We start from the raw sequence: 22,487 nt of genomic DNA, 5'->3' as shown, positions 1-22,487 counted from the left end.
TCTAGAATTTCTGAGCATGCTAGATAATGAGATGCCATCAGATCTTCAGAACTGCTAACTGCCCACCTTCATGCTGCTGCTGCAACAGGGCATAATATGCAAAGTGGCTGTAGTTAGCTCTACTCTTTCTGGCATATTTTTCTGCTGCTAAATTTAAAAGTGCTGACTGAGACAAAGGGGCTGAGACCTATGCAGTGGGAAACAGAAAAATGCCTAGTAATACGACGAGGCACAAGTATGCACTTGTAGAAAAAAGGGGTTTTGGCTAAATAGAAATAAAGTATATTTTCAATTCCAAAGTGTCATATATCAACATTATATATTAAAATGTGTAAGTATTTCCCATGCTCATTCAAAGCAACATGGGGTCGGGGTGATGAATCTAGACAACCTGCAACTACGAGATAAGATTAACTGTATAGCATTTGAGTTGTAGAAAAAGCGTGAAACGTGACTTAAACCCAACAGAAACAGAGAGCTATGTACACCAAGAAGAGGTATGAAAGCCTTAAGAGAATTTAAGTTTTTTTTAAAAAAAAAAACATTCTTTATTACGTTTTCATGGGGAGAGCAGATGACGGAAGGGCAATACAAAGAAATAAATATGTAAAACACATCTGCAAGATTATAACTAGCAGAGTATGGGGGGGGGGGGGCAGAAACAAAATAAAATAGCAGGGGATTATACAAAAATGTGCTTAGTAAAATGGATAGAAAAAAATACAAAACGTTACATTAAATTACAAAGATAACATAAAACAATAACAATGTCAATAATATTCACTGCAACCCGTGGATATTGTTATTCTGGAAAAACAATTTTAAATAACAAACTTACAAACAAGCTCTCTGAACTATGGAAAGTATACCAGTGATTGCGAGTCATGAGCAACTCAGGGATATTTACCTTCTGTGAAGGCTGTAGCTAGAATCATGAGAGCAGCCCTGTGGCTCTAAACTGGTAGGGAGAATGGTTTATCAACCCATTGTATATTATTATTATTATTATTATTATTATTAAACAGGATTTATATAGTGCCAACATATTACGCAGCGCTGTACAATAAGTAGGGGTTGCAAATGACAGACAAATACAGACAGTGACAAAGGAGGAGAGGACCCTGCCCCGAAGAGCTTACAATCTAGTAGTTGGGGGAATTGGCACACAATAGGAGGGTAATTATGTAGTGGTGGGAGATAGTGACTGTTTCAAAAGACAGAAGAAGAAGGGTAGGCACATTTAAAAAAATGGGTTTTGAGTGCCCTTTTAAATGAGCAGAAGGTAAGAGCAAGCTGAATAGGACAAGGAAGACCATTCCAGAGAGTTGGGGCAGCTCTATAAAAGTCTGGTAGCCGTGCGTGTGATGAGGTTATGAGTGAGGAAGTCGGTAGTAGGTCATTGAAGGAGCTAGGGGAGTATTTTTTTTACCAGGTCAGAAATGTAAGTGGGACAAGAATTGTGGAGGGATTTGAAGGCAAAGCACAGGAGCTTGAATTTGAGGAAGAGCGGTGGGTAAGGATGGGTGAGTCTGGCTTGCAGCATTCATAATAGATTGTATAGGTGAGAGTTGGGTTAGTGGAATACCAGAGAGGAGGATGTTACAGTAGTCCAGACGAGAAATAAAAGCATGTACAAGAAGTTTGGTGGTTTCTGGGTCAGGTAGGGGCGGATTTTGGAGATGTTGCACAGGTGGAAGTGACAGGACCTGGAAATGTTCTAAATATGGGGGGGTAAATGAGAGGGCACATTCAAAGGTGACGCCAAGACTGTGTGCCTGAGGGGAGGGACTAATAACAGTGTTGTTATTAGTTAGAAATATCTCAGGGGGAGATTTGGAATTTGAGGGGGGATGATGATGAGTTCAGTTTTATCCAGGTTAAGTTTCAAGAATCAGTCAGACATCCATGATGAGATGGCTGACAAGCAGCATGACCTTATCCAAGACTGAGGGAGACAAGTCAGGGGTGGCCAGATTGAGTGTCATCAGCATACAGATGGTACTGTAAGCCGAAGGAGGATATGAGACTACCGAGAAAGGTGGTGTACAGAGAAAAGAGAACCGGTCCAAGGACTGACCCTTAAGGAACGCCAACAGGGAGGAGAGTTGGAGAGGAAGAATTACCATTGAAAGAAACTTGAAAGGAGCAATCAGACAGATAGGAAGCAAACCAAGAGAGAGCAGTGTCACTGATACCAATGGAGCGCAATTATTTGTATTAGAAGGGGGTGATCAACAGTGTCGAAAACAGAGGAAAGATCAAGGGAAAGGAGGCGGGAAAAGTTGCCTTGAGACTTAGCTCTGATGAGGTCATTGGCAACTTTAGTAAGGGCTGTTTCAGTGGAATGGGCAGCTCGAAAGCCATACTGGAGAGGGTCAAGGAGAGAGTTGGTGCTCAGTTATTCGGTGAGTCTTTTGTAGACAAGGCGTTCAAGAAGTTTGGAGACATATGGGAGGAGGAAGATAGGACGGTAGTTAGAGGGTAGGAAGGGATCCAGTGAAGGTTTCTTCAGGATAGGGAGAATTATGGCATGTTTAAAGCGGAAGGGTAGATACCAGTAGAAAGGGAAGAATGGGCACAGAGTAGATCAGAGGGAATTGGGTCAATCGGACAGGTAGTAGATGGAGATGATGAGAGGAGAAAGGAGACTTCATCCACAGTAACAGGGCTGAGGGAGACCAGTGATGAAGCAGGTGGCCGTACTGGTGTTGGGGAGGTAGACAGTGGCAAAGATGACCAAACATCCTTCTAGAAGGATGAACACAAACTACCCTTCAGGCAGCTAATGTGATTTCTGACTTGCCATATGACCAATGAGGCCACCAGTATACTGACCTCTTTGGATTCAAGGTGTTCAGTGCAGCTGTGGTAAGCAGTGGGGAACCTGCAGTTTGTGAGTTTTGGAACGTGGTTTCTACAGAAGTGACCTGAATAAAGGCTACCATGGCTTGTTTTCTATGCAAAATCAGATAATAAAGCCAAGTGGCCAGTCCGCCAAAATTTGCGCATACATGGACGATGTTACTGACCTCTGTACCACAGAGGCTGCTCTCAACAGGGCAGTTCTAAAAACTGAAATTTTTTGTACAGGCTCAGGATTTAAGCTAAATATCAACAAGTGTCAATGTCTTTATCTTGGCAAATTGCAGCTTCAACATCTAAAATTTCAACAGCATGTCAAGCTATCAAAATTTTGCGAGTGTTTCTTGACCATCAAAACAATGGGCACCAAAGCTGGAGCATTGTCCAAGAAAAAATAAGCCAAAATTTTTTTTCTGGAAACTACGTAACTTAACATTAGAAGGTAAAGTGCTGGTTGTAAACTCAATAATTCTGCCTCATTTACAATACATAAGCCTTGTCTATCCACCATCACTCTCCATAATTAAAAAAATCAACAGAAATATCTTCAAAAGTTTCTGGAGCTCAAATGGTGAAAAAATTAAAAGGTCAATTGTGCACAAAAGTAAGGCAAGGGTAAAGACCTCCCGGATATTAAGATCTTTCTCTGGTCCAGTTTTTTTACCCTCTGCTTCAAGTGCCTCCAAACCAAATCTAACAAATGGTCATATTTTCTTAAGTTTGCAGCTGGTTATGTGTTTAGGAGGAGAGGATGGTACCAACCACCCCAAACAGTTCCAACACTCATCATTCCTCCAAAACCCTGCACAATTTTGGAAAAATGTATACATATCTGGATCCTATAAAACCTGGACCAAAACACCCTATTGGATGCAAACAAAATTAGGAAATTCATCAAAACAGAGGGAGAAATTGCGCTTATACCCACTTTTACTACGGGTCAGCACAAATCTGGAAAAAACGTGGACGAAAAAATTACTATCAAACGAATTAAAAGATATTGCTTGGCAGGGTGTCCATAAGTGCTGGCATGCCTTTCAGCATAGGAGGGGTTTTGTGAGTTCTGTATATCCCCGGTCTAGATGTATGGTTGAGGAAGCAAGTATGCAAGGGCTGTGTGGCGGTCAGCCGGGCCTTTGCTGAAATTTTTAACAGGCCTTCAAACACTTGACCACTAGGTTGTCATGTACGGTACTCCTCTTTCCTTCTCAGTAGAGAAGAAAAAGCTACTTTGGGTTTCTATAAATTGCCTGGAATTTGCTTTATGGCAAACAAGAAACATTTTCTCGTACAAAGATGATTTCATAAATGAAAAGGAGTGTATTAGGTATGCCTTGAGCAAAATGTTTGATTTCTTTTTATTTGATTGCAAAAAAATGGGTAAACTAGAAGCCAAGAGAACCTGGGGAATGTATATGTGGAATACACTTGTGTAATTTCTATTTCTTTATAGTGTATTTGCCAAAATATATGTATTTTTTTCTTGTGAAAAAGGAAAACAAAAATTTACATACCTTGTTGTGTTTGTGAAAATGGTTTTTGGTTATGGTCAAAAATATATGTATAAATATTTTGTATATGTTGTAAAATGATATGTACTTACCTGTTCAAAAGATAATCTAATTTTTTTGTTTTTTTTCTCCCAAAAATGGACTTTTGTTTCACCTTTTACAAACGGACTCCATACTTTGCTTTCAGGAATGGATTTTATGTTCTTTTTTTTCTGCTACGAAATGGACTTTATGTTCCTTTTCTATTACAAAACGTACTTTGTTACTTTAGCGTTGGATCATAGACTTAGACATAGAATTATATAACCACATAGACATAGAAATTTTTGGGAAAAATGTTCCCTGATTCTTCAATTTGAATATGCAAAAATGTTTGCAAGTTTTCTATTCTGCTTTGGTACTTTATTGTAATATTATTTACTCTTTCTATTATTTGTACTCTTGGTAAAAAAAAAAATCTTTTATTTGAAAATAAGCTGTTTATACTTTTCAAATAAAAACGTTTTGTTGACTATTCTGTTACTGAGCTGTGCCTGTTCCTTACTATCCCTTGAACTCTGCCTGGACTGACCTCTGCTTGTGACTCCGACTCTGTGCCTTTTCGAGCCTATTTGTGGGCTCTGTACTCTGTATCAGTGGGCTCTCTCCAGACACAATTTCTTGCGCACCAACTCCTGGGGGCAACGGAGTGCTGGGAGATGCAACCAGTCTCCCGAGGCTAAGCGGGGGCTGCTATAGGTGAAGACTGCAGCGTTAGATGGGAGACTGGTGTCTGGAGAATACTGGTGCTGACTAGGGCCTTACAATGCTGATACAAAAGCTTAAAAATTGCAGCTTATTTTGTTTTTTCTTCTGCTTTTCTTAAGGTGAGTTGTGACCAAGTAATGGCATCTGAAAAACTCAGCAGAGTGTGTTCTGGTCTCACCATCACCAAGCTTCAGTTTGTCCCTTTCTCTGGTGCTCTTGATGCTGGGTTTTGGCATGAGCTCACACAGAAAAAACTGAATGAATATTGAACAAATTAATCAGCCAAGGTCATCAAGGGTTTTTATTTTATTGGTAAGGATGTAGGTACAGTTTTTTATCCATACCGAATTGTCAGTTTTTGTTGACATATTTTTATTGATTTTTCAAGGTAAATTATTACAGCATTGGTAACAACACAATATTTTATACTGAGAAAAGTGGTATCACATAAATTACAAATAGTGGGATCAATTGTTTAACAGAATTTACCAGGTATAGGGAAATTAACAGAATATAAGTACATTAGAATTCCAGATTATATCATTTTAGTAATTTGAGACACATATTGGTTTGTTTATCTTCAATAAAAAGAAAACAGCCTCAAATAAACAAAAAAAGAACAAAGGTAAACATGTTGCCGGGGACAGAAGAGCCATTTATTGAAATATTTGATTCCGGGGAATTGCAAATGTATTGTATGTAGGAAGTGAATAATTGTACAAATGCATGGTGTGCCATGACAACATATAATAAGGGCCATTCCACTCTATCTAATGCCTTCTCCGCGTCCTACCCTAGTAATATTGATATAAGAGCGTTTGCCATGGCCTCCACTTCAGTAGCTGCTATTGCGCTGCAGACCCCAATTGTATAGTGTGTTCCTTACAAAACCCAGTTGGTGCTTAGTAAGTAAAGATGGTAAAAAGCGCTGTAATCTATTAGCCATTATTTTTCCTAGATTTTTATAGTCGCAGTTAAGTAGTGAGATTGGCCTATAGGAGGATACTAATGTTAGATCTCTGCCTTCCTTGGGCATCAAAATGGTATGGACCTTATTGAAAACTGGGAAGGGTGTGTTATATGTTATTATCAAATTATACACCTCCGTTAGGAGTGGAGTGATTTCTGAGCTGACCATTTTTTAACTTCCTAGCAGTTATGGGTCTATTTAAAACATCTCTGTACTTCGAGGACAATTTGGACAACCTGGCTTTATGCAAAAGATCACCCAAGAGATCCGGGCGCGAAGACTGGGATGTGTATAGCTGTTTTTCAAAATCTTCAAATATACGGCCGATTTTATCCAGTGCAGTATGCAAGGCCACAGATTGGTGGTCTTTGACCGTGAGAATAATTCTTTTGAAGCATGTTTCAGTATCTCCATTCTCTGTGCCAAATACTCCCTGTAAGCTTTAACTACTTTTTCTTATAATTCTGTATATTGGGATCAGTATTCTTTGCGCTTATGAGTTGTATATTCTATAATGTGCCCCCTCAATACCATTTTCATAGTCCACCATAATAAAACCAGAGTGTCCCAGTGTTCCAAGTTGTTGTCTAGGCTAAGAAAGGCTAGAAAAATTAGCTGCTCTTTATGGCAAACTTGAAAAAAACTAGAAAAAAATCCTTTATTTAATTCATATAAAATAATCCTACAAACATAAAAGTATACATAAATCATGTAAACACAATAAGGGAGAACCTTTTGTGTTTACTATGCATAATATAAAATCTCTTAGCAATGTATAGTATTGATGTGTTTTAGAAAGGATGTTCATCCTACACTAGATTAGTTAGTCAGAATAATTAGTACTAATATTAGTCTTTCCCTAATGGGCTTCCTCAGGGGACAACAAGACTGATATATTGACCCGGTAGAAAGTACTAATGATAGGATGAAGGATCAGGCGCTGAACTCACATCAAGTGCCAGAGTTTTAGATAGCAGGTAAATAGGTTGGATAAGCATTGGATGGTATAGTGGTTAGTGTAACTTATTGAATGTTCATTTCTTAGGTCAAAAACATAGGAACTGGGGGTATTCTGAGATGTGTTCCATACAGGACCAAATAAAACTATTGGTGAAAGGACATCTGATGTAGAACTACAGGTACATAATACTATCTAGATAATAATGGGAAATTTCCTTCTTGTACCCTTTGCACATACTGACGTTTTATAGGCCATGCTCAGGATCTTCTTCTTACCATCCGAGAGTACATTATTAAATTAATTCTTCCATTTCCCTATATAATCTGGGAATTCTGGGCTGGCATAGCTGATTAAAAATTTGTATAATTTTGATAGAGCTTGGGGTGGTCTCTCCCCTAAACATAGCTTTTAACAGAGTGAGCTCTCTCAGAATGTAGAGGGAGTGGTAGTGACCATACAAAGTGACAGAGTTGTATATGCTGCCACTGGTGTATCTGTCTATATTTATCTAAAGAAACTAGCTGTGACAAAGGGGCGAACTGAATCATCCAAAACAACCAGATGCAACAACAACTCCCTATCCGCTGACTGTCCCAAAAAATCTTTTTGAGGTCCTGGTATAAAATCATGGTGTCCAGTAATTGGAAGTAAAGGTGAATTATATAACCACCCATGTTGTCTATGTAAGCATCCCTGCATCTTAGTGTGGTTAGAGTAAGGGGCGATGTATCCTTTCATAAAGCTCTGTATTTTTAGGGAACCCAAATAACCTTATTTAGATTAGCTGAACAAAGCTCCATCTCTAGCGCCACCCACCCCTTAGTGCATCGTACTTCCAATTAAGGACTCTTTTTAAAAGGGAGGCTTTATAGTATTGTTTAAAATTTGGAAGTCCCAGACCTCCTTCAATTTTAGGGCGAAAAAGTGTTTTCAAGTAGATCCTGGCTCTATATGGATACCATTTAAATGGTGATACTAATCTATTTAAACATTTACAAAATACTGGGGGTAACTGAATAGGTAACATTTGAAAGTAGAATAGTACCCTAAGTAAAATGTTCAGTATCACGTTAACTCTCCCTATCCAAGATAACTGTAGTTGTTTCCCAATGTTCGATATCTACTTTAACTGAATTTAACAAAGGCAGATAGCTGATCTTAACACCCTGTATATTATTACTCTGTCGTATTGTATTCAAGAAAGGTTCCAAGGATATAACGAAAACGAATGGGGACAATGGGCAACCTTGTCCGGTCCCATTATATAATTTAAAGGGTACCGACAATATGCCCTTTACATAGACACTTGCAGTCTGTCTACAAAGCCATTATTCACTTATACATCCTAGGTCCAAGGCCCTAATTTTCAAAGTCAAAGATAGGTACAGCCAGTCCACCCAGTCAAAAAGCGTGTGCTGGCTGCATCTCCAGAAGTTTAATGCAAAATAGATGAAACCCTTCAAGAATCTCTTGCTTCTCTCCCTGGGACAAATCCCACCTGATCTTGATGAACCAATAGGGGAATAAGAGCCTAGATTCTTATGGCTAATACCTTTGCGAATAATTTCACATCTACATTGAGTCAAGAAATGGGACAGTAACTAGCACAGACTGTGGGATACTTCCCAGGTTTGGGTATATCTGTGATATGTGCCCTCCACCTGTCCTCACACATAACCCCCTCCCTTGATAGTTCATTAATATACCTACATAGATGGGGGAGAAGTATATCTTTGTATTGTTTATAATATTTCAGCCAGAAGCCATCAGGTCCAGGCGTCTATACCAGTCGGAGTTGAACTAATGGCTGCCCTCAATTGTCTCTCATTAATGTCACTTTCTAAATCAAGCAATTTTTTGGATGGTATTTTAGTTAAATTCGCTTTTTTAGGATACATTATTATCCTCTCTTTCCTAGTAGCCTCTGTTTCAGACTCATCTTTCCTCATCTGATAAAGATCTTGATAATATTCCCTAAATACAACAGCTATTTCCTTCAATTGATGGACCATTTCATCATTCTTGTTTTTAATCTTAGAAATATAGGTCCTCGTTTTCTCTTTCCTCAGGGTGTTTTGCAAGATATTTACCTGACTTATTACCCCACTCATAAAATCTCTTTGCTACTCTAGAAATAGCATACTTAGCTTTTACAACTAATAATTGCTTTAATTGTGTTTGTAATTGTGTCAACTGCATGGCCTGTGTCTTCCACTGCGATTGTTTATGCACAGCTTCCAACTTTGCAATCTGATCGAACAATTCCTTTATTCCAGGATTACTTTCCTCCTTCTTACGTGCCCCTTGTGCAATAAATTTACTCCTAATAGTAGCCTTATGCGCTTCTCATATGTAAGCTGGGGCAATTTGATCTGTAACATTCTCTTTAAAAAAAATATTCAATTCATTAGAAATAGCTATATCTATATCAATATAATTTTCTTTCAATAGGGCTTCGTTAAGGCACCACCTATAGGTTAGAATTGCTGGGGGCCCCAAACACATTGAGACTTTTACTACTGCGTGGTCAGAGATTGTACAAGTGGAAGTGCTCTATGAAAATCATATCAATGTGTGAATATGTATCATGTACAGGGGAAAAATCTTTTACAGTCAGACGTAATATACTCCATTCTTCAGTTGAATATAAAATAATAATTTCTTTAATTTCTGAATTTGTTTAAATGGGAGGCTCGATTTTCCTGATGAGACATCAAGAAGGAGTTCTAACACCCTTATTAAAATCATCTGCTAATATCAATAGCTCTTCCTGGAACCTTCTCATGCTACACAAAGTCTTCAATAAAAATTGTATTTGATGTTTATTAGGGCAGTAAATATTAGCTAGTGATTAGCTATTGTACAAGTGTGCTCAAAGAGCTTTCCCTTTAAAAACAAAACTCTACCATTGGGGTCAGTTTATAAGTCAACTAGATTAAATTGAGTACCCCTATGTAAACCTATCGCAACTCTCCTTGATATATTAGATAAAGAAAAACCATAAAACCATTAAGGATAGTTTCTTGAAAATAATCTAACCTTTGAAAAATAGGAAAGATGCGTTTCCTGTAAAAAAAATCTATTTCCCCTTGCACAGATTGTAGCTCTTTCAGAATCTGGTGCCTCTTACTGGCTGAAGGCAAACCATTCACAATATATGTAACCAACCTTGTCTGCCCCCAAGACATAGTCAAAAATCAAAAAGGATAAGTCTTGCAACCCTCTCATTACAGATAACCCTATACAAATGACATTCCTCATGATAGACAAACATTTAGATTAATAGATTAACATAGATTAACATTTGTCCAATAAAGGGCCCCTATGTGCCCCTAACAATTCAACATAGGGAGATCATGATTGAGCATTTTGCCAAGACGTAACCTATATAATAATTGGCAAATATACAATCAGCCCCTGGGCTCCCACTTACTCCTCCCCCAGCACATCATAATACTCTCCACTCAAAAAACAGCCCAAACATCATAGAAACAATATTAAAGCATTTTCCTAAGTATAAATGCTGTTGCTTTAGAGACTCTGTATATTCTGTGAAAGCGAAGTGGAGCTGTGGGTGGGAGTCCCAAAATCTGGTTAAATAGGCTCCTTATGGTAGATTCTAGTTTATCAGGCCCAATGGTTTCAGGGAAACCATTGACTCCCAGGTTATTCCTCCTCTCTCCATTTTCTCCATCCTCTAATTTGTTTGATAAACTGCGATATATTTTTGCTGACTTTTGATTAATTTCTTGAAGCTCTCTTATCACTTTTTCATGTTCATCCAATCTATCTTCTGCCTCCTCCACCTCAGGGTATGTGTTAAATCAAAACATAGAGAATCAACTTCCCCTTTGAAATAACTTTTCATGTCAGCAAACATGGAGGATAAATCCTCTTTAGAAGGGAGAGAACGTACATAGTCCTCTAAAGAGCTGATTCTGCACAGATTCCATCCCGCTCTGCTCGCTTAGTAAACCCATTTCCTCCTCTGCTGCTTCCTGCTATGTACTCACATGTAAACTCTGTCTAATTGCTGCAGAAGCACACTCTGTTTGGTTTAACACTTAGGACTCCCCTTCCGATGCCAAAAATGATCTAATTGTGCCCACCGCAAGATTTTTCTGAGGCTTCTTTCTGCTTTGCTTCCGAACCATATTCCCCGCTCATAGAGAAAGGAGTTCAGGCTGGGCTGTATGCTGGCTGTATTTTATCCAGGCTAGGCTGTGTGCAGGTTATGCTGTATGCAGGCTGAGCTGTAAGCTCGCTGGATTGTGTGCAGGCTGTGCTGTGTGTAGTCTGAGTTGTATGCTGGCTGGATTGTATGCAGGCTAGGCTGTATGCGACTAGGGCTATATGCAGGCTGACCGGGCTGTGTGCAGTGCTGGGGTGGAGGGTGCGTGGAGTTCCTGTTTACTCACAGTCTTCCGACACATATTCAAGCCACACCCCTAGGCGGAACCTCCCGTTTCCATATTTGTTTTGATCTGGTTGTAGAAAAGGGAGAGACAAGTGTAATTTCCTCATTGGATTTTTTTTTTTGGTTCTGATGGTTTTGGAACTTAAGAATTCATCTGGATCAATGTCTTGTAGGTTAAATAATTTAATGCACTTTTCCAAGGGTACAAATTGCTGTGGAGGCGTGATCAAAACTGGGATAGTTTAGGAATGCTGATTCCAACCCCTGAAGACATGTCCTGCTGCATAATTGAGGAAAAATGTCCAGTTGTTGGATTTGTTTTTAGGACTTTTGTAACAGGAGACAAAAAAGGTTTTGATGTTTGGGATGTCTTTCCCTCCGTTCTCTTTTTTTTATACATTATTATCCTTTTTCAGCTGATGAATTCCAAAGTAAACATAAGATGGTCCTCGTGATGGCTTTTATTCTTTGCTTGTTTGCTGGAAGCAGCGGCAAGGTAACAGATTTGACAATTAACAATTTGCCTTCCATGGTCAACTTCCTGAGCTTCCAAAATTCTGTTCTGTTGTTAATTTAGTTTCTTACATTTTTCCAGCTCTGGTTTCCATTATTATTTTTGTCAAATATGACTCCTAGGAAGTTTATTTTGCCTTGGGGAGCAATTTTTAGGTCTTGCATTTTTACCGGCTGAAGCACAGGCAATCACACTTGTTTATATTTAATTTAACCACCTGGGCGTTTCACTGATGTCTAGATTTCTGTACCAAAAGCGGTATACTGTTTTTCATGAAATTTTTTTTTTAAATTGTAGACCTGTAACTTACAGAAATATGTCCGAACAAGGGTCTTGTAGATATCATAAATATAAAAAAATTTGAAACACACAATCATGTAAAAAAAAAATTTACTTTGAATAAAATTAAATAAAAAACACAAAAATCAGCTTAAACAAGAATACAATAAATAAATCAAAAATACTGAAAATGCAATAATTCGGTATACTGTATAGTAATATATTTTTCTAAAACACTTCCCTAGTGTTGTAAATTTTAAAACAGTCACATAACAGTCACATAACATAACAGTCACATTTGAGTCCAACGTCACATAACATACCTATAGACAAAACCACATAAATATATTTTTTATTGGATTGGATACAGGACAGAATCCAATACAAAATATTTGAATTTCCTGCTACGACCCCCATCGATGGGTGCATGCACTGACATCATCAGGAATCGCCGAGGGACGCGTACGTGAACGCCAGGTGTTCTAATTCTTTCCGAACTTCCATACTTCCATGCAAAAAGTGTTAAATTTTTTGCATGGAAATTAATTTAAGATTGTGGGCTATAATTCACCGAATTACTCAAAAATGACATGTAATTCACCGAAATACTGCATAACTCACCGAAATATGTCCAAAATTTTATAAAATTAATAATACTTTTTTTTAAAAAACAAAAAAAAAATCTTTAAAAAAAAAAAAGTGTAATGTAACTGTATAGTAGCTTATGTAATATATATTTATATAATACAATTATATAAAGATTTCTTTGTATTGGACTCAATACACCTTTTTAGTTTTCTGCCCGCACCAACGCTTGCAGCGTTTCCCGCCCGCTCCGACGCTTGCAGCGACATCACCGGGAAACCCTGGAGATCCGTCACTGCACACGCCGGGAGAAGACTGAACAGAGAAGACGTCCTTGGAGGAGCTGCGGGAACAAGGTAAGTATTTTTTTTAGTTGTAATCCGATTGTCATACAATGTTGTATGACAATCGGATTGCACTGTACAACGCATGTTTATACTTTTAGCTACCCCGACCCTGGTTCGGGGTAAACGATGGTAGCAAGTTTACTTACCCCGAACCAAGGTCGGGCTAACCGTGGTGGTTAAATCCAGATCTGGCACAAAAAATAAATCAGTAACTGTAAATGCTCAGTGTATGGTAGATTCTGTAGTGCAGGTGATGGTAACATCATCCATATATGCCATGACTTTAGTGGCTTTCCCACTGCCCCAGGAAAATCCCTGATTACCTTATCTCCTTCTAATGAAGCCAGGAGTGGTTCCAATGCACAGATGAAATATGTGGGGGATAGTGGGCAGCCTTGCTTGACAGCAGAGTCCAGTTGTACCGGGTCAAACAATAACCCATTGACCAAGGTTTGGCTGGTTGCACTTTTATAAAGAGAGATGTGTTGGCTAATAACTTCAAGAGGAAAGTTCATCTTTTTCAAAACTTGCCATAAAAAACTGCGCGATATGCAGTTTTACGCTTTTTGAAAATCGAGGGACAGTATGCCCAGTTTTTGTTTCTGTGTTTTCTGATACCAGATGACGTCTCTAATAAGATTTAAATTATCGTGGACACTATGCTTGGGTACACCGCAAGCTAGGTCTGGGTGGATTAAATTACCAATTACTTTCTTGATTCTGTTTATTGGGCTCTTGGTGAAGATCTTGTAGTCAGAGATGAGCAAGGTTATTGAATGCTAATTTTCCAGATTTGTAAAATCTCCTTTTTTTGGAGTGACAACTCCTTTGAGCCCATAAACTTTTTGTCTGCAGGGCCTTCTGAAAAATAATACACAAGTCAGCCTTAATCAAACTCCAAAAACGTAAGTAAACTCAATCGTCCCTAGGCACAGGGGCATGGCAGCCAGGCGCTCCACCCACTAAAAAGGGGCTGGGGAGAACAATGCACCCATTATCTCCGGGTCACCCTGACTGACCATGCTTCCAGGATTTTTTTAAGGTGTCATAGCTTGGGTGAAGGTTTATGCCGCATTCCTGTAAAACGAATACTTGGAAATCTTGTGAGCTCAAAAAATCAAAAAAAGCAGCCCTTCTGACTTCAATTCAAGGAGGAAACCTTAAACAGACTCATTAGTTAGACTCAAACTGATGAATGTTAGCACTAGCAGGGGAGCCTGTCAGGCCTTCTTCGTCCCTGGGCACTCATTTTTTGGAAACTTTTTATGTTGTTATATAGTTCTCTTTCCTCCAGGGGGAAACACAGGTTTTGTTGATCCCTTTTGTTAAGTTGTACTTTTAAGGTATCCAGAGCATCCCTTGTAAAGTCAGGGTCGATGTTTTTCATTTTAAACAAATTTACAAACCTAGACAAAGTCGCGGGCCAACCTTGAATTTTATTGAAAAAAATGAGGTATTTTTTCCCTCTCATTAAATATAAACCTTTTTCATATGGAAACAAAGAGGTTTTGCTTCACATTAAATCTGGAACAAGCCTATAATAGAGAAAGATTTTTAATTTTATTTAAGAAAAAATCTTATGGCTCTTCCTCTATTTGTAGCCTTCTGAGTTAAATTTCAATGGTAACCTTTTTGCACAGACTAACAATAATAATAATAATATTCCTCTTTGAAAATCCAACCATTCATGTCCATGCCTTGGAGTAGCAAGGAAAAGTACAGCTGAGGGGATTCCCTTGCTTGAAATGCTAGATGTGCCAATGTGGAGCTAAATCTTACGAGTGGCACGCCGTAGAAACTCCCTCTTCATTGAAATAGCGCCGCTACTAAAATTCCCAGCATTACTTGCGTATATAAAACAGTTCAATGCAGAGGCCACGCATAGGCAGAGAGCCCACTGGTCTATAGACGTGAGTGATGCCGGGAATTGTAGTAGCGGCACTATTTCAATGCAGCGGCGGGCCAGCTGCAGTTCATATTTAGGTTTCCTTTTGGGGCCAAAAAAAAGGATGTTGGAGGCCAGAGTTTGACACCCCAAATCTAGAGCATTTCTCTCAAGATTTTAGGTTTTCTATTTTGACATTGTGAATATTTTATCTCTGACCCCAATGGCATCAGAGATCTTGTTCCTAATTTTGCATATTTCCTCCTCCACTTAAATACCAATTTCTTTTTGTTTTATCAGGGTTTGAAACTGTGTGTTTAATTTCAGAAATAGAAGGATCTTCATCCTGGCTTCTTGTTTACTCTTCTCTTGTCATACTCTGTATGACAAAGGATTTTATCTTGATTTTAATATCATCCCACCAAGCCATGGAGTTACCTGATTTGTATTTTCTGTTGGCTCCACAATTCATATGCTAATTTAATCTCTTATTAAATTTTAGGATATTCTAGGAGAGTGGTGCTCCAGTAGACTCTAGACCCCAAGATCCTTAGGTAAGGCTGGCTTTTTAAAGCAATTTTTATCATTTTGTGATCAAAGATAATGTTAGTTTCAGGTGTAATACCTAAAGGAATTATGTTTTTGTTACAAAAGCAAAAATCAATATGAAAATAATTCACGGTACTGCTCCAGGTGTAACCAGGATTATGGAGGTGGAGTTTTTTCCATACATCCTGCAATTCCAAATCAGACATACAACTTTTAGGCAGCAGGTATGACTTGTCTCGTCTCTGTGCCCTACTACTGGAGTGTTTCTCACCCTAGAGAACACTGAATTCTCCACACATGACAATGGGTGCTGCTCCAGCAGTAAAGTGCTGTATAGTATTTAAAAAGTTCACATGCTTTTGTTTCTGAACTAAACAATAGATGTTACATATTCTGAATTCTTAGCCGTGATATTGAACTTTGACCATTAAAGCTCTTCTGGGTACAATTTCAGAAAATTATAAGATTTTAAATTCAGTACCTTTAAAGAGTATCCCCATTCCAGTAGCTTGACACTCCAGTGTTCTCCCCAGAATTTTTTTCAGCCGGGTGGGGGAAAGCTGTAGCCAGTTGGTTAAAAAAAAGTTTGCAAGGCAAGACAGTAAATTTAGTGCTCCTAGTGCGCCATAGGTATTCAGTAACCCTTATTATTGTGTCAGTGTTCTACCTTCCCCTTATACTTTGTTCCAACTTTCTAATGGCTGGCTTGTTAGTACGTCCAATTTTTCCATATTATGCCCAAACTGTTCAGTCTTGTGTATTTCCTTCCAACTTCCTAGTGTTCCATGTTTTTTTAGTGTAATCCCTTGTAGTAGTGTGATTTAGTTCACATTAGCAGTAAAAAAAAAATTGCCATTTATCACGCATACTGCACATGCCCCTGATGATACTTTCCTAATGTCTTGCATGCACATAAGGAGCAGCCCACAGCCACCTGGGATATGTGACACAAATATCCGAGATGGCTGCAGTCCTTACTTATATACCGTATTTTTCGGACCATAAGACGCACTTTTTTCCCTCCTAAAGTGGGGGGAAAATCAGAGTGCGTCTTATCGTCCTAATGCAGAGGTACAGGGGCATATTTTTTTACTTACCTGTGTCCCCGCCGGTCCCCGGCTGCGCCGATCTCTGCCTGTTCTGTGATCCAGCGTGCGGCACTTGTGCCCGCCCACGAAGGCGGCGCCGATTGATTTGATGAATGCTAATTCCTTTAGCTCCTGAGCTATTACTCATTATTCCCCTGATGAAGCTCTTTGGGTGTGAAACGCATCGGCTCAGAATGCAGTTATTACCAACTTTTTCGTAACCTACTTAATTAAGTGGGATTTGTTTGGGCATTTGACTCCTTGACAACCTTTTATAATTGATTGTATGTAACAAGTGTATGTATGTATTGTATGTCTTTTTATGATCTGTCCTCAATAAAATGTATCTTTTTATAGAAATTTAACATATAGGTGCCCCACAAAGAGCCTCTTTTTTCTGTCTTCTTTTACTGTAGTATTATGGCTTCAGTCTAGGCTCGGCACTACATTGTCTTCTGAGAGACTTTACCTTAACATCCCCTAATGTTTTTCTCTCTTTTCTTCCTATTTCCCTTATCCCCCCCCCCTTTTTACTCCCATTCTTTTTCCCCACTCTTTTTCTTATTTTTTGAATTTTAAAGCAGAAGTAAACTCGTTTGCACAAAAAGTCACCTGGAGATAAAGGGTTTTGGTAGAAAAGATATGCAATGTCTTTGCATTTTCCCTTCTGTCTTTTGACTCGTTTGGCTTATTGCCTATGTAATGGTGTCGACCTTAATGTTGAAAACAGTGTAAAATGATCACTATTGGGACCCTGGAATTTACTGGAGGGCACAAAAGAGGTAGTTGTGTGCCATAATCTGCAAGTATGTTTTGTGTTTGTTGATCATGGCACAATCCCGCCTACACTAAATTAACTTTAGTGGTGAAGAACCTAGTGTGTCCAGTGTTTATTTATATATATATATATATATATATATATATATATATATATATATATATAAACTGAACTGAATAGGGATTTAATAAAGGATAAAGTTTTTTTTTTTTTTAATTTTTTTTTTAAATCTCATGTACTCAACCTGCTATTTCTGCGGGGTTCAATAAAACCTATTTCCCAGCTTAAATACCTGTGTATTAAATGGAGATTATGATAATAGGTACAAGAGAATTGGTTCCGCACTAAAACACTGTTAGGCCTTATGAAAATTATAAAAAAAAAAAAACATGGAAAATTTTGTACATTTCATTTTGTCCACATATGGTTATTAAAAAAAAAAAAAAAAAAGATGTAGCTCTAAATAACTTACCATATGTGGACAACATAAAATGTACAAATACATAATGAAATGTGCAATTACCGTATTTTTCGGACCACTTGTGCCCGCCCATGAAGGCAGCGCCGATTGATTTGATGAATGCCGATCGGCGCCGCCTTCATGGGCGGGCACAAGTGCCGCACGCTGGATCTCAGGGGAAATCAAATGAATTTTTTTTTTCTTGTTTTCCCGTGCGGGAAAACCTGGTGCGTCCTATAGTCCGGAGCGTCTAATGGTCCGAAAAATACGGTAATTACATTCTATAGTCACCCTTTATATAATGTTAAAATATGGTGATGCTTTAAGAGCATTGTGCATATGTTAGCAAGATGGGGGCAGAACAGCCATTTCCCCCTCTCATCACTGCCCATAATTTTTTAAAAAAAATATTAAAAACGTGAAGTTTATTCACCTGACTGCATGTACAATGACATTGACAGCAGCGCAGTGTGATATCTGTGTGGGTATAAGGCTGCCTTTCATTTCTCGCCGCCTAACAACTCACTGTGTTCAATCCTTCAGATCTTCTAAACTGTTGGTTGTAATGACTTGAGATTTTCAGGGTGCACAGGAGACCCTCATAGCTACTAGTAACTAAAACTTTCTTTAAAATATTTTGAGTAACAGGGTAACAAGTTTAAAAGCTTGTGAAAACTGAACATTGGGGTTGCTGTTTAAAAGACAAGTGCATCAAGCAAATTTAGGTACCCACTGGACCATTTACATAGCAAGGAGAATTGGGGTAGGGCCCCTAAATTTATACCTAACTTTCACAAAACTATAATTGTAATACTATGTTACACGTTCTGCTTCTTTTCTTTGAACCTCAATTTCTCTGGAATGGGGAGGTGCAGGAAACTAAAAATGTAAGTGGAAGTGGAGGTCACAAGTATACCCCCCCCTAAAATTGAATTAGCATGGCATCATTAGAACATAAAAAAAAACTCTACCTATCAACCAAATGCCCTACCCTGTTACACATAACTATCCACTTCCCTACCTTAAACCCTAAGTTCTCTAGAACAAGGAGGTGCAGGTAAACAAGGTGCAAGTTGGGGATACCTGTGGCTAACACCCCTCAAACTTTCATCGCCATGGCATCATTACAACATAAACTCTGCCCATCAAAGCGCACCTCCCTGTTACACATGACTGTACACTACCATTACCTGAACCCAAATTTCATTTTAATGGGCAGAGTTTTTTATGTTCTAATAATGCCATAGTAATTACATTTTCGGGACTGTTAGCCACGGATGTTGCCCACACATTTTCAGTTTCGTAAACCTCCCCATTGCAGAGAAATTGTGGTTCAAGTGTAAGAAGTGGCCAGTAATGTGTAACAGGGCAGTGCATTTGCCAAAGTAATAAAATATTAGTGGGGGGGTTAAGCAAAGGTGTCCCACTGCACCTACATTTTCGGTTTGTACGCCCCACCATTCTAGAAAAATTTTAGTTCAAAGAAGAGAACCAGAGAGGGTAACATAGTATGACAGTTATAGATTTGGAGCCCCCCCCCCTAATTCTCCTTACTATGTAAGTGTAAGTAAACTGCTAGGTGTGGGAGGGACAGCCTTTGTCCTGATCTCATTTTAGCTGTGCTGTTTCCCCCACCCGGCTCCTATCAGCAGCTTGAATCCACTGCATGGATGACAGCTGAGAACAGAGCAGCCTCTCCATTATCCGTTCAGTGGATTAGAGTTGTGGATAAGAGATGGGCGGAAGGGGCATGGCAGCCAGCCGCTCCACCCACTAAAAAGGGGCTGGGGAGAACAATGCACCCATTATCTCCGGGTCACCCTGACTGACCATGCTTCCAGGATTTTTTTAAGGTGTCATAGCTTGGGTGAAGGTTTATGCCGCATTCCTGTAAAACGAATACTTGGAAATCTTGTGAGCTCAAAAAATCAAAAAAAGCAGCCCTTCTGACTGAGCTCTTTAGGATCCTTGAATTCAAGGAGGAAACCTTAAACAGACTCATTAGTTAGACTCAAACTGATGAATGTTAGCACTAGCAGGGGAGCCTGTCAGGCCTTCTTCGTCTGTAGACAAAGGTGAAATGAGAACGGCAGAAGTACAGGCTTGATTTATATGGTTTAGATTTTGTGCATCATCAAATGGTATTTGTTCAGTGACCATACCTGGTGTTATTTTTTCCACAGCAGCTTTGCTTGATGGTTATCTCTTCACTGTCTGTACTTGTGACAGACTCGCGCCTTGGCCCCCTTTGTCCAGGGCTGATGGGGTCAGAACCTGCAGACTCCTCCACAGGAGCGACACCTTCCTCCGGCTTGACCACTTCATGAACACTGGGTGCAAACTCCATCTCCTTTTTCTCCTCCAACTCCGACAGCTGCCTCTGTTCGAGAAGGGACAGCGCTCGACTCCCCAGACCAGCTTTCCAATACTTCTGGGGATTCAGAGGTGACATCGGCATAAGATTTCTGTATGATCGTTGTACAAATTCTAAATACATGGGAGGAACTGCCAAGCCCAAATTTGTTGAACTTTTCGCAGAAAATTTGCTGACATAAAGGCCCTGATTTATTAAAGCTCTCCAAAGCTGGAGAGAATACACTTTCATCAGTGAAGCTGGGTGCTCCAGCAAACCTGGAATGGATCTGGTCCAGGATTCAAAACTTTTGCTGGCTAATAGCAAATGATTTTTAAAAAGCCTTTTCATATTTTCTGGATCACCCAGCTTCACTTCTGAAAGTGTATTCTCTCAAGCCTTGTGGAGACCTTTAGTAAATCAGGCCAAAAGCCTCAGTATTGTCAAATTTAACTTCCCAACCCTAAATGCAAAGCAACCTGCTCTCAGCAGTGCAATCCATCTTCACTCAGCTGGTTCAGGCTCCAGATTCCGTTGATTTGGAGGCAGATATGGTGCACAGAATTATGGGTCCATGCAGATTTCATGCACAAATTCCCTGTGAGATCTATTGGGTTTGTTCCTCTCGTCATCTTATGGACCTCAATGACCCTGCCTCACTAGGGGACCCATGTACCTCTCTAGAAAACGTAAGACTCCATCTTCATGTATCTGAGCTGGATATTATTATTTGAAATGTTAAACTGCTTTCATCCATTACTTGTTTGTTTATTGTTTCTCCTTGTTGCTGCATGTCACATTTTACTTTCAGTCGCATTTTTACCTCTCCTCACAGTAACATCCAATGAGGGTGGTATCCCCCCAATCAGATACTCAGTGTCTTGCTCCTGACCTTGCTGGGCGTTGGGCAATACGGGTCTGCTGCTGTGAGAGAATAATGAACCATACCCTCACAGCTTTTTTACTGGGTGGGTTTGTTTATGAGAGATGTTGTTCTTCCCCTTCTTCTTCCTCCATAGCTGTCCATTTTGGCCTTGCCCTATCAGTTGGCCACTGGGGGACTGCCTTCAGACTTGTAGGCCTAGGTCACAGGACTAACTAAGCTCTACCTTTGTCTTAGCTTCTAAGTAGTTGGTACTTCTGTAACTTGCAATGGTTGGATTCCCTATCTTGGGCTGGCGGTTCTCAAGGTGGCACCCACTGGAATTCCCACCTTCCCACCACTAGATGTTTTGTTTTATTAGCAGGTTTTCACAATGAGTTTTTTTCTTAGCAAACCTATTTCTGTGGTTGTGGGAGCAGTTTATTTTCATCCTGTCCTTTCTTCATCTTGACTTGTTTCCTGGTTACTAGCTCCATCTAGTGCTCCCAGACGAACTTGCACAAGCTCCTCAACCTGGTCGCCACTTCTCCCCCAAAGTATTTTCGCCCACAGGAGGTGAAACAGTAGGATTTCCACCCTTCTCACTTGTCCTCTGCCTTGAGGTTGGGCAGCCACCCTCACTGTTCTTTTCTTAATTTTCTTCCCCTCTTTCTTACCTTTTTCCTCTGTAACACCCCCCCCCCCCATGCATCCTCCTTTTCCCTCCTTCCTTTCTGTTCCCTGTGGTTTGTATCCCTTCTTGTTTTTCTTTGTTTTTTGTGGGAGCTCTAGTCTTCCCTTTAGCTTTCTCATCCTCCTCCCCTCCAGATTTATTATAACTCCAAAATGTCTAGGGCCCAAGCAGAGCAGTTTTTCTTCAAAAATATCTCAATTTCTGTACAAAATGTACAACTCCAAAGTCCAAGTTCTGTTATTTCATGAAATTAATTTTAAATCTTTCTAGATGCCCTCCTTCACTATCCTCTACTACCATTCTTGGTGCCATAGAACCAACTCAGAGGCTAAAAAGAAGGGGAGTATCAATTGCTTTTCACAAGTACCTGTACCACATATACTCTTTTGCATTCTATTGTGGACCCTCATGGTTGCTATGTTTTTGTTAAAATTAGGATATGGGACCCATACCTATACCTGGCTTCCCTTTACCTACCTATCCAAAGTCAATTTCATACCTCTCAAACTTGTGTGGCTTTGCTGAGAGTACAATTTTCACAGTTGGGGATCTTAATTTTGTCCTGAATCCTGGAGTTGACATCACCTTGGTTAAATTCCCAATATTCTTCTCCCAAGTCAACAAA

The sequence above is a fragment of the Pyxicephalus adspersus genome, chromosome 7, assembly GCF_032062135.1.
Source record: "Pyxicephalus adspersus chromosome 7, UCB_Pads_2.0, whole genome shotgun sequence".
NCBI classification, from domain to species: domain Eukaryota; kingdom Metazoa; phylum Chordata; class Amphibia; order Anura; family Pyxicephalidae; genus Pyxicephalus; species Pyxicephalus adspersus.
The sequence above is the reverse complement of the archived record's forward strand: the minus strand, read 5'-3'. Positions refer to the sequence as shown.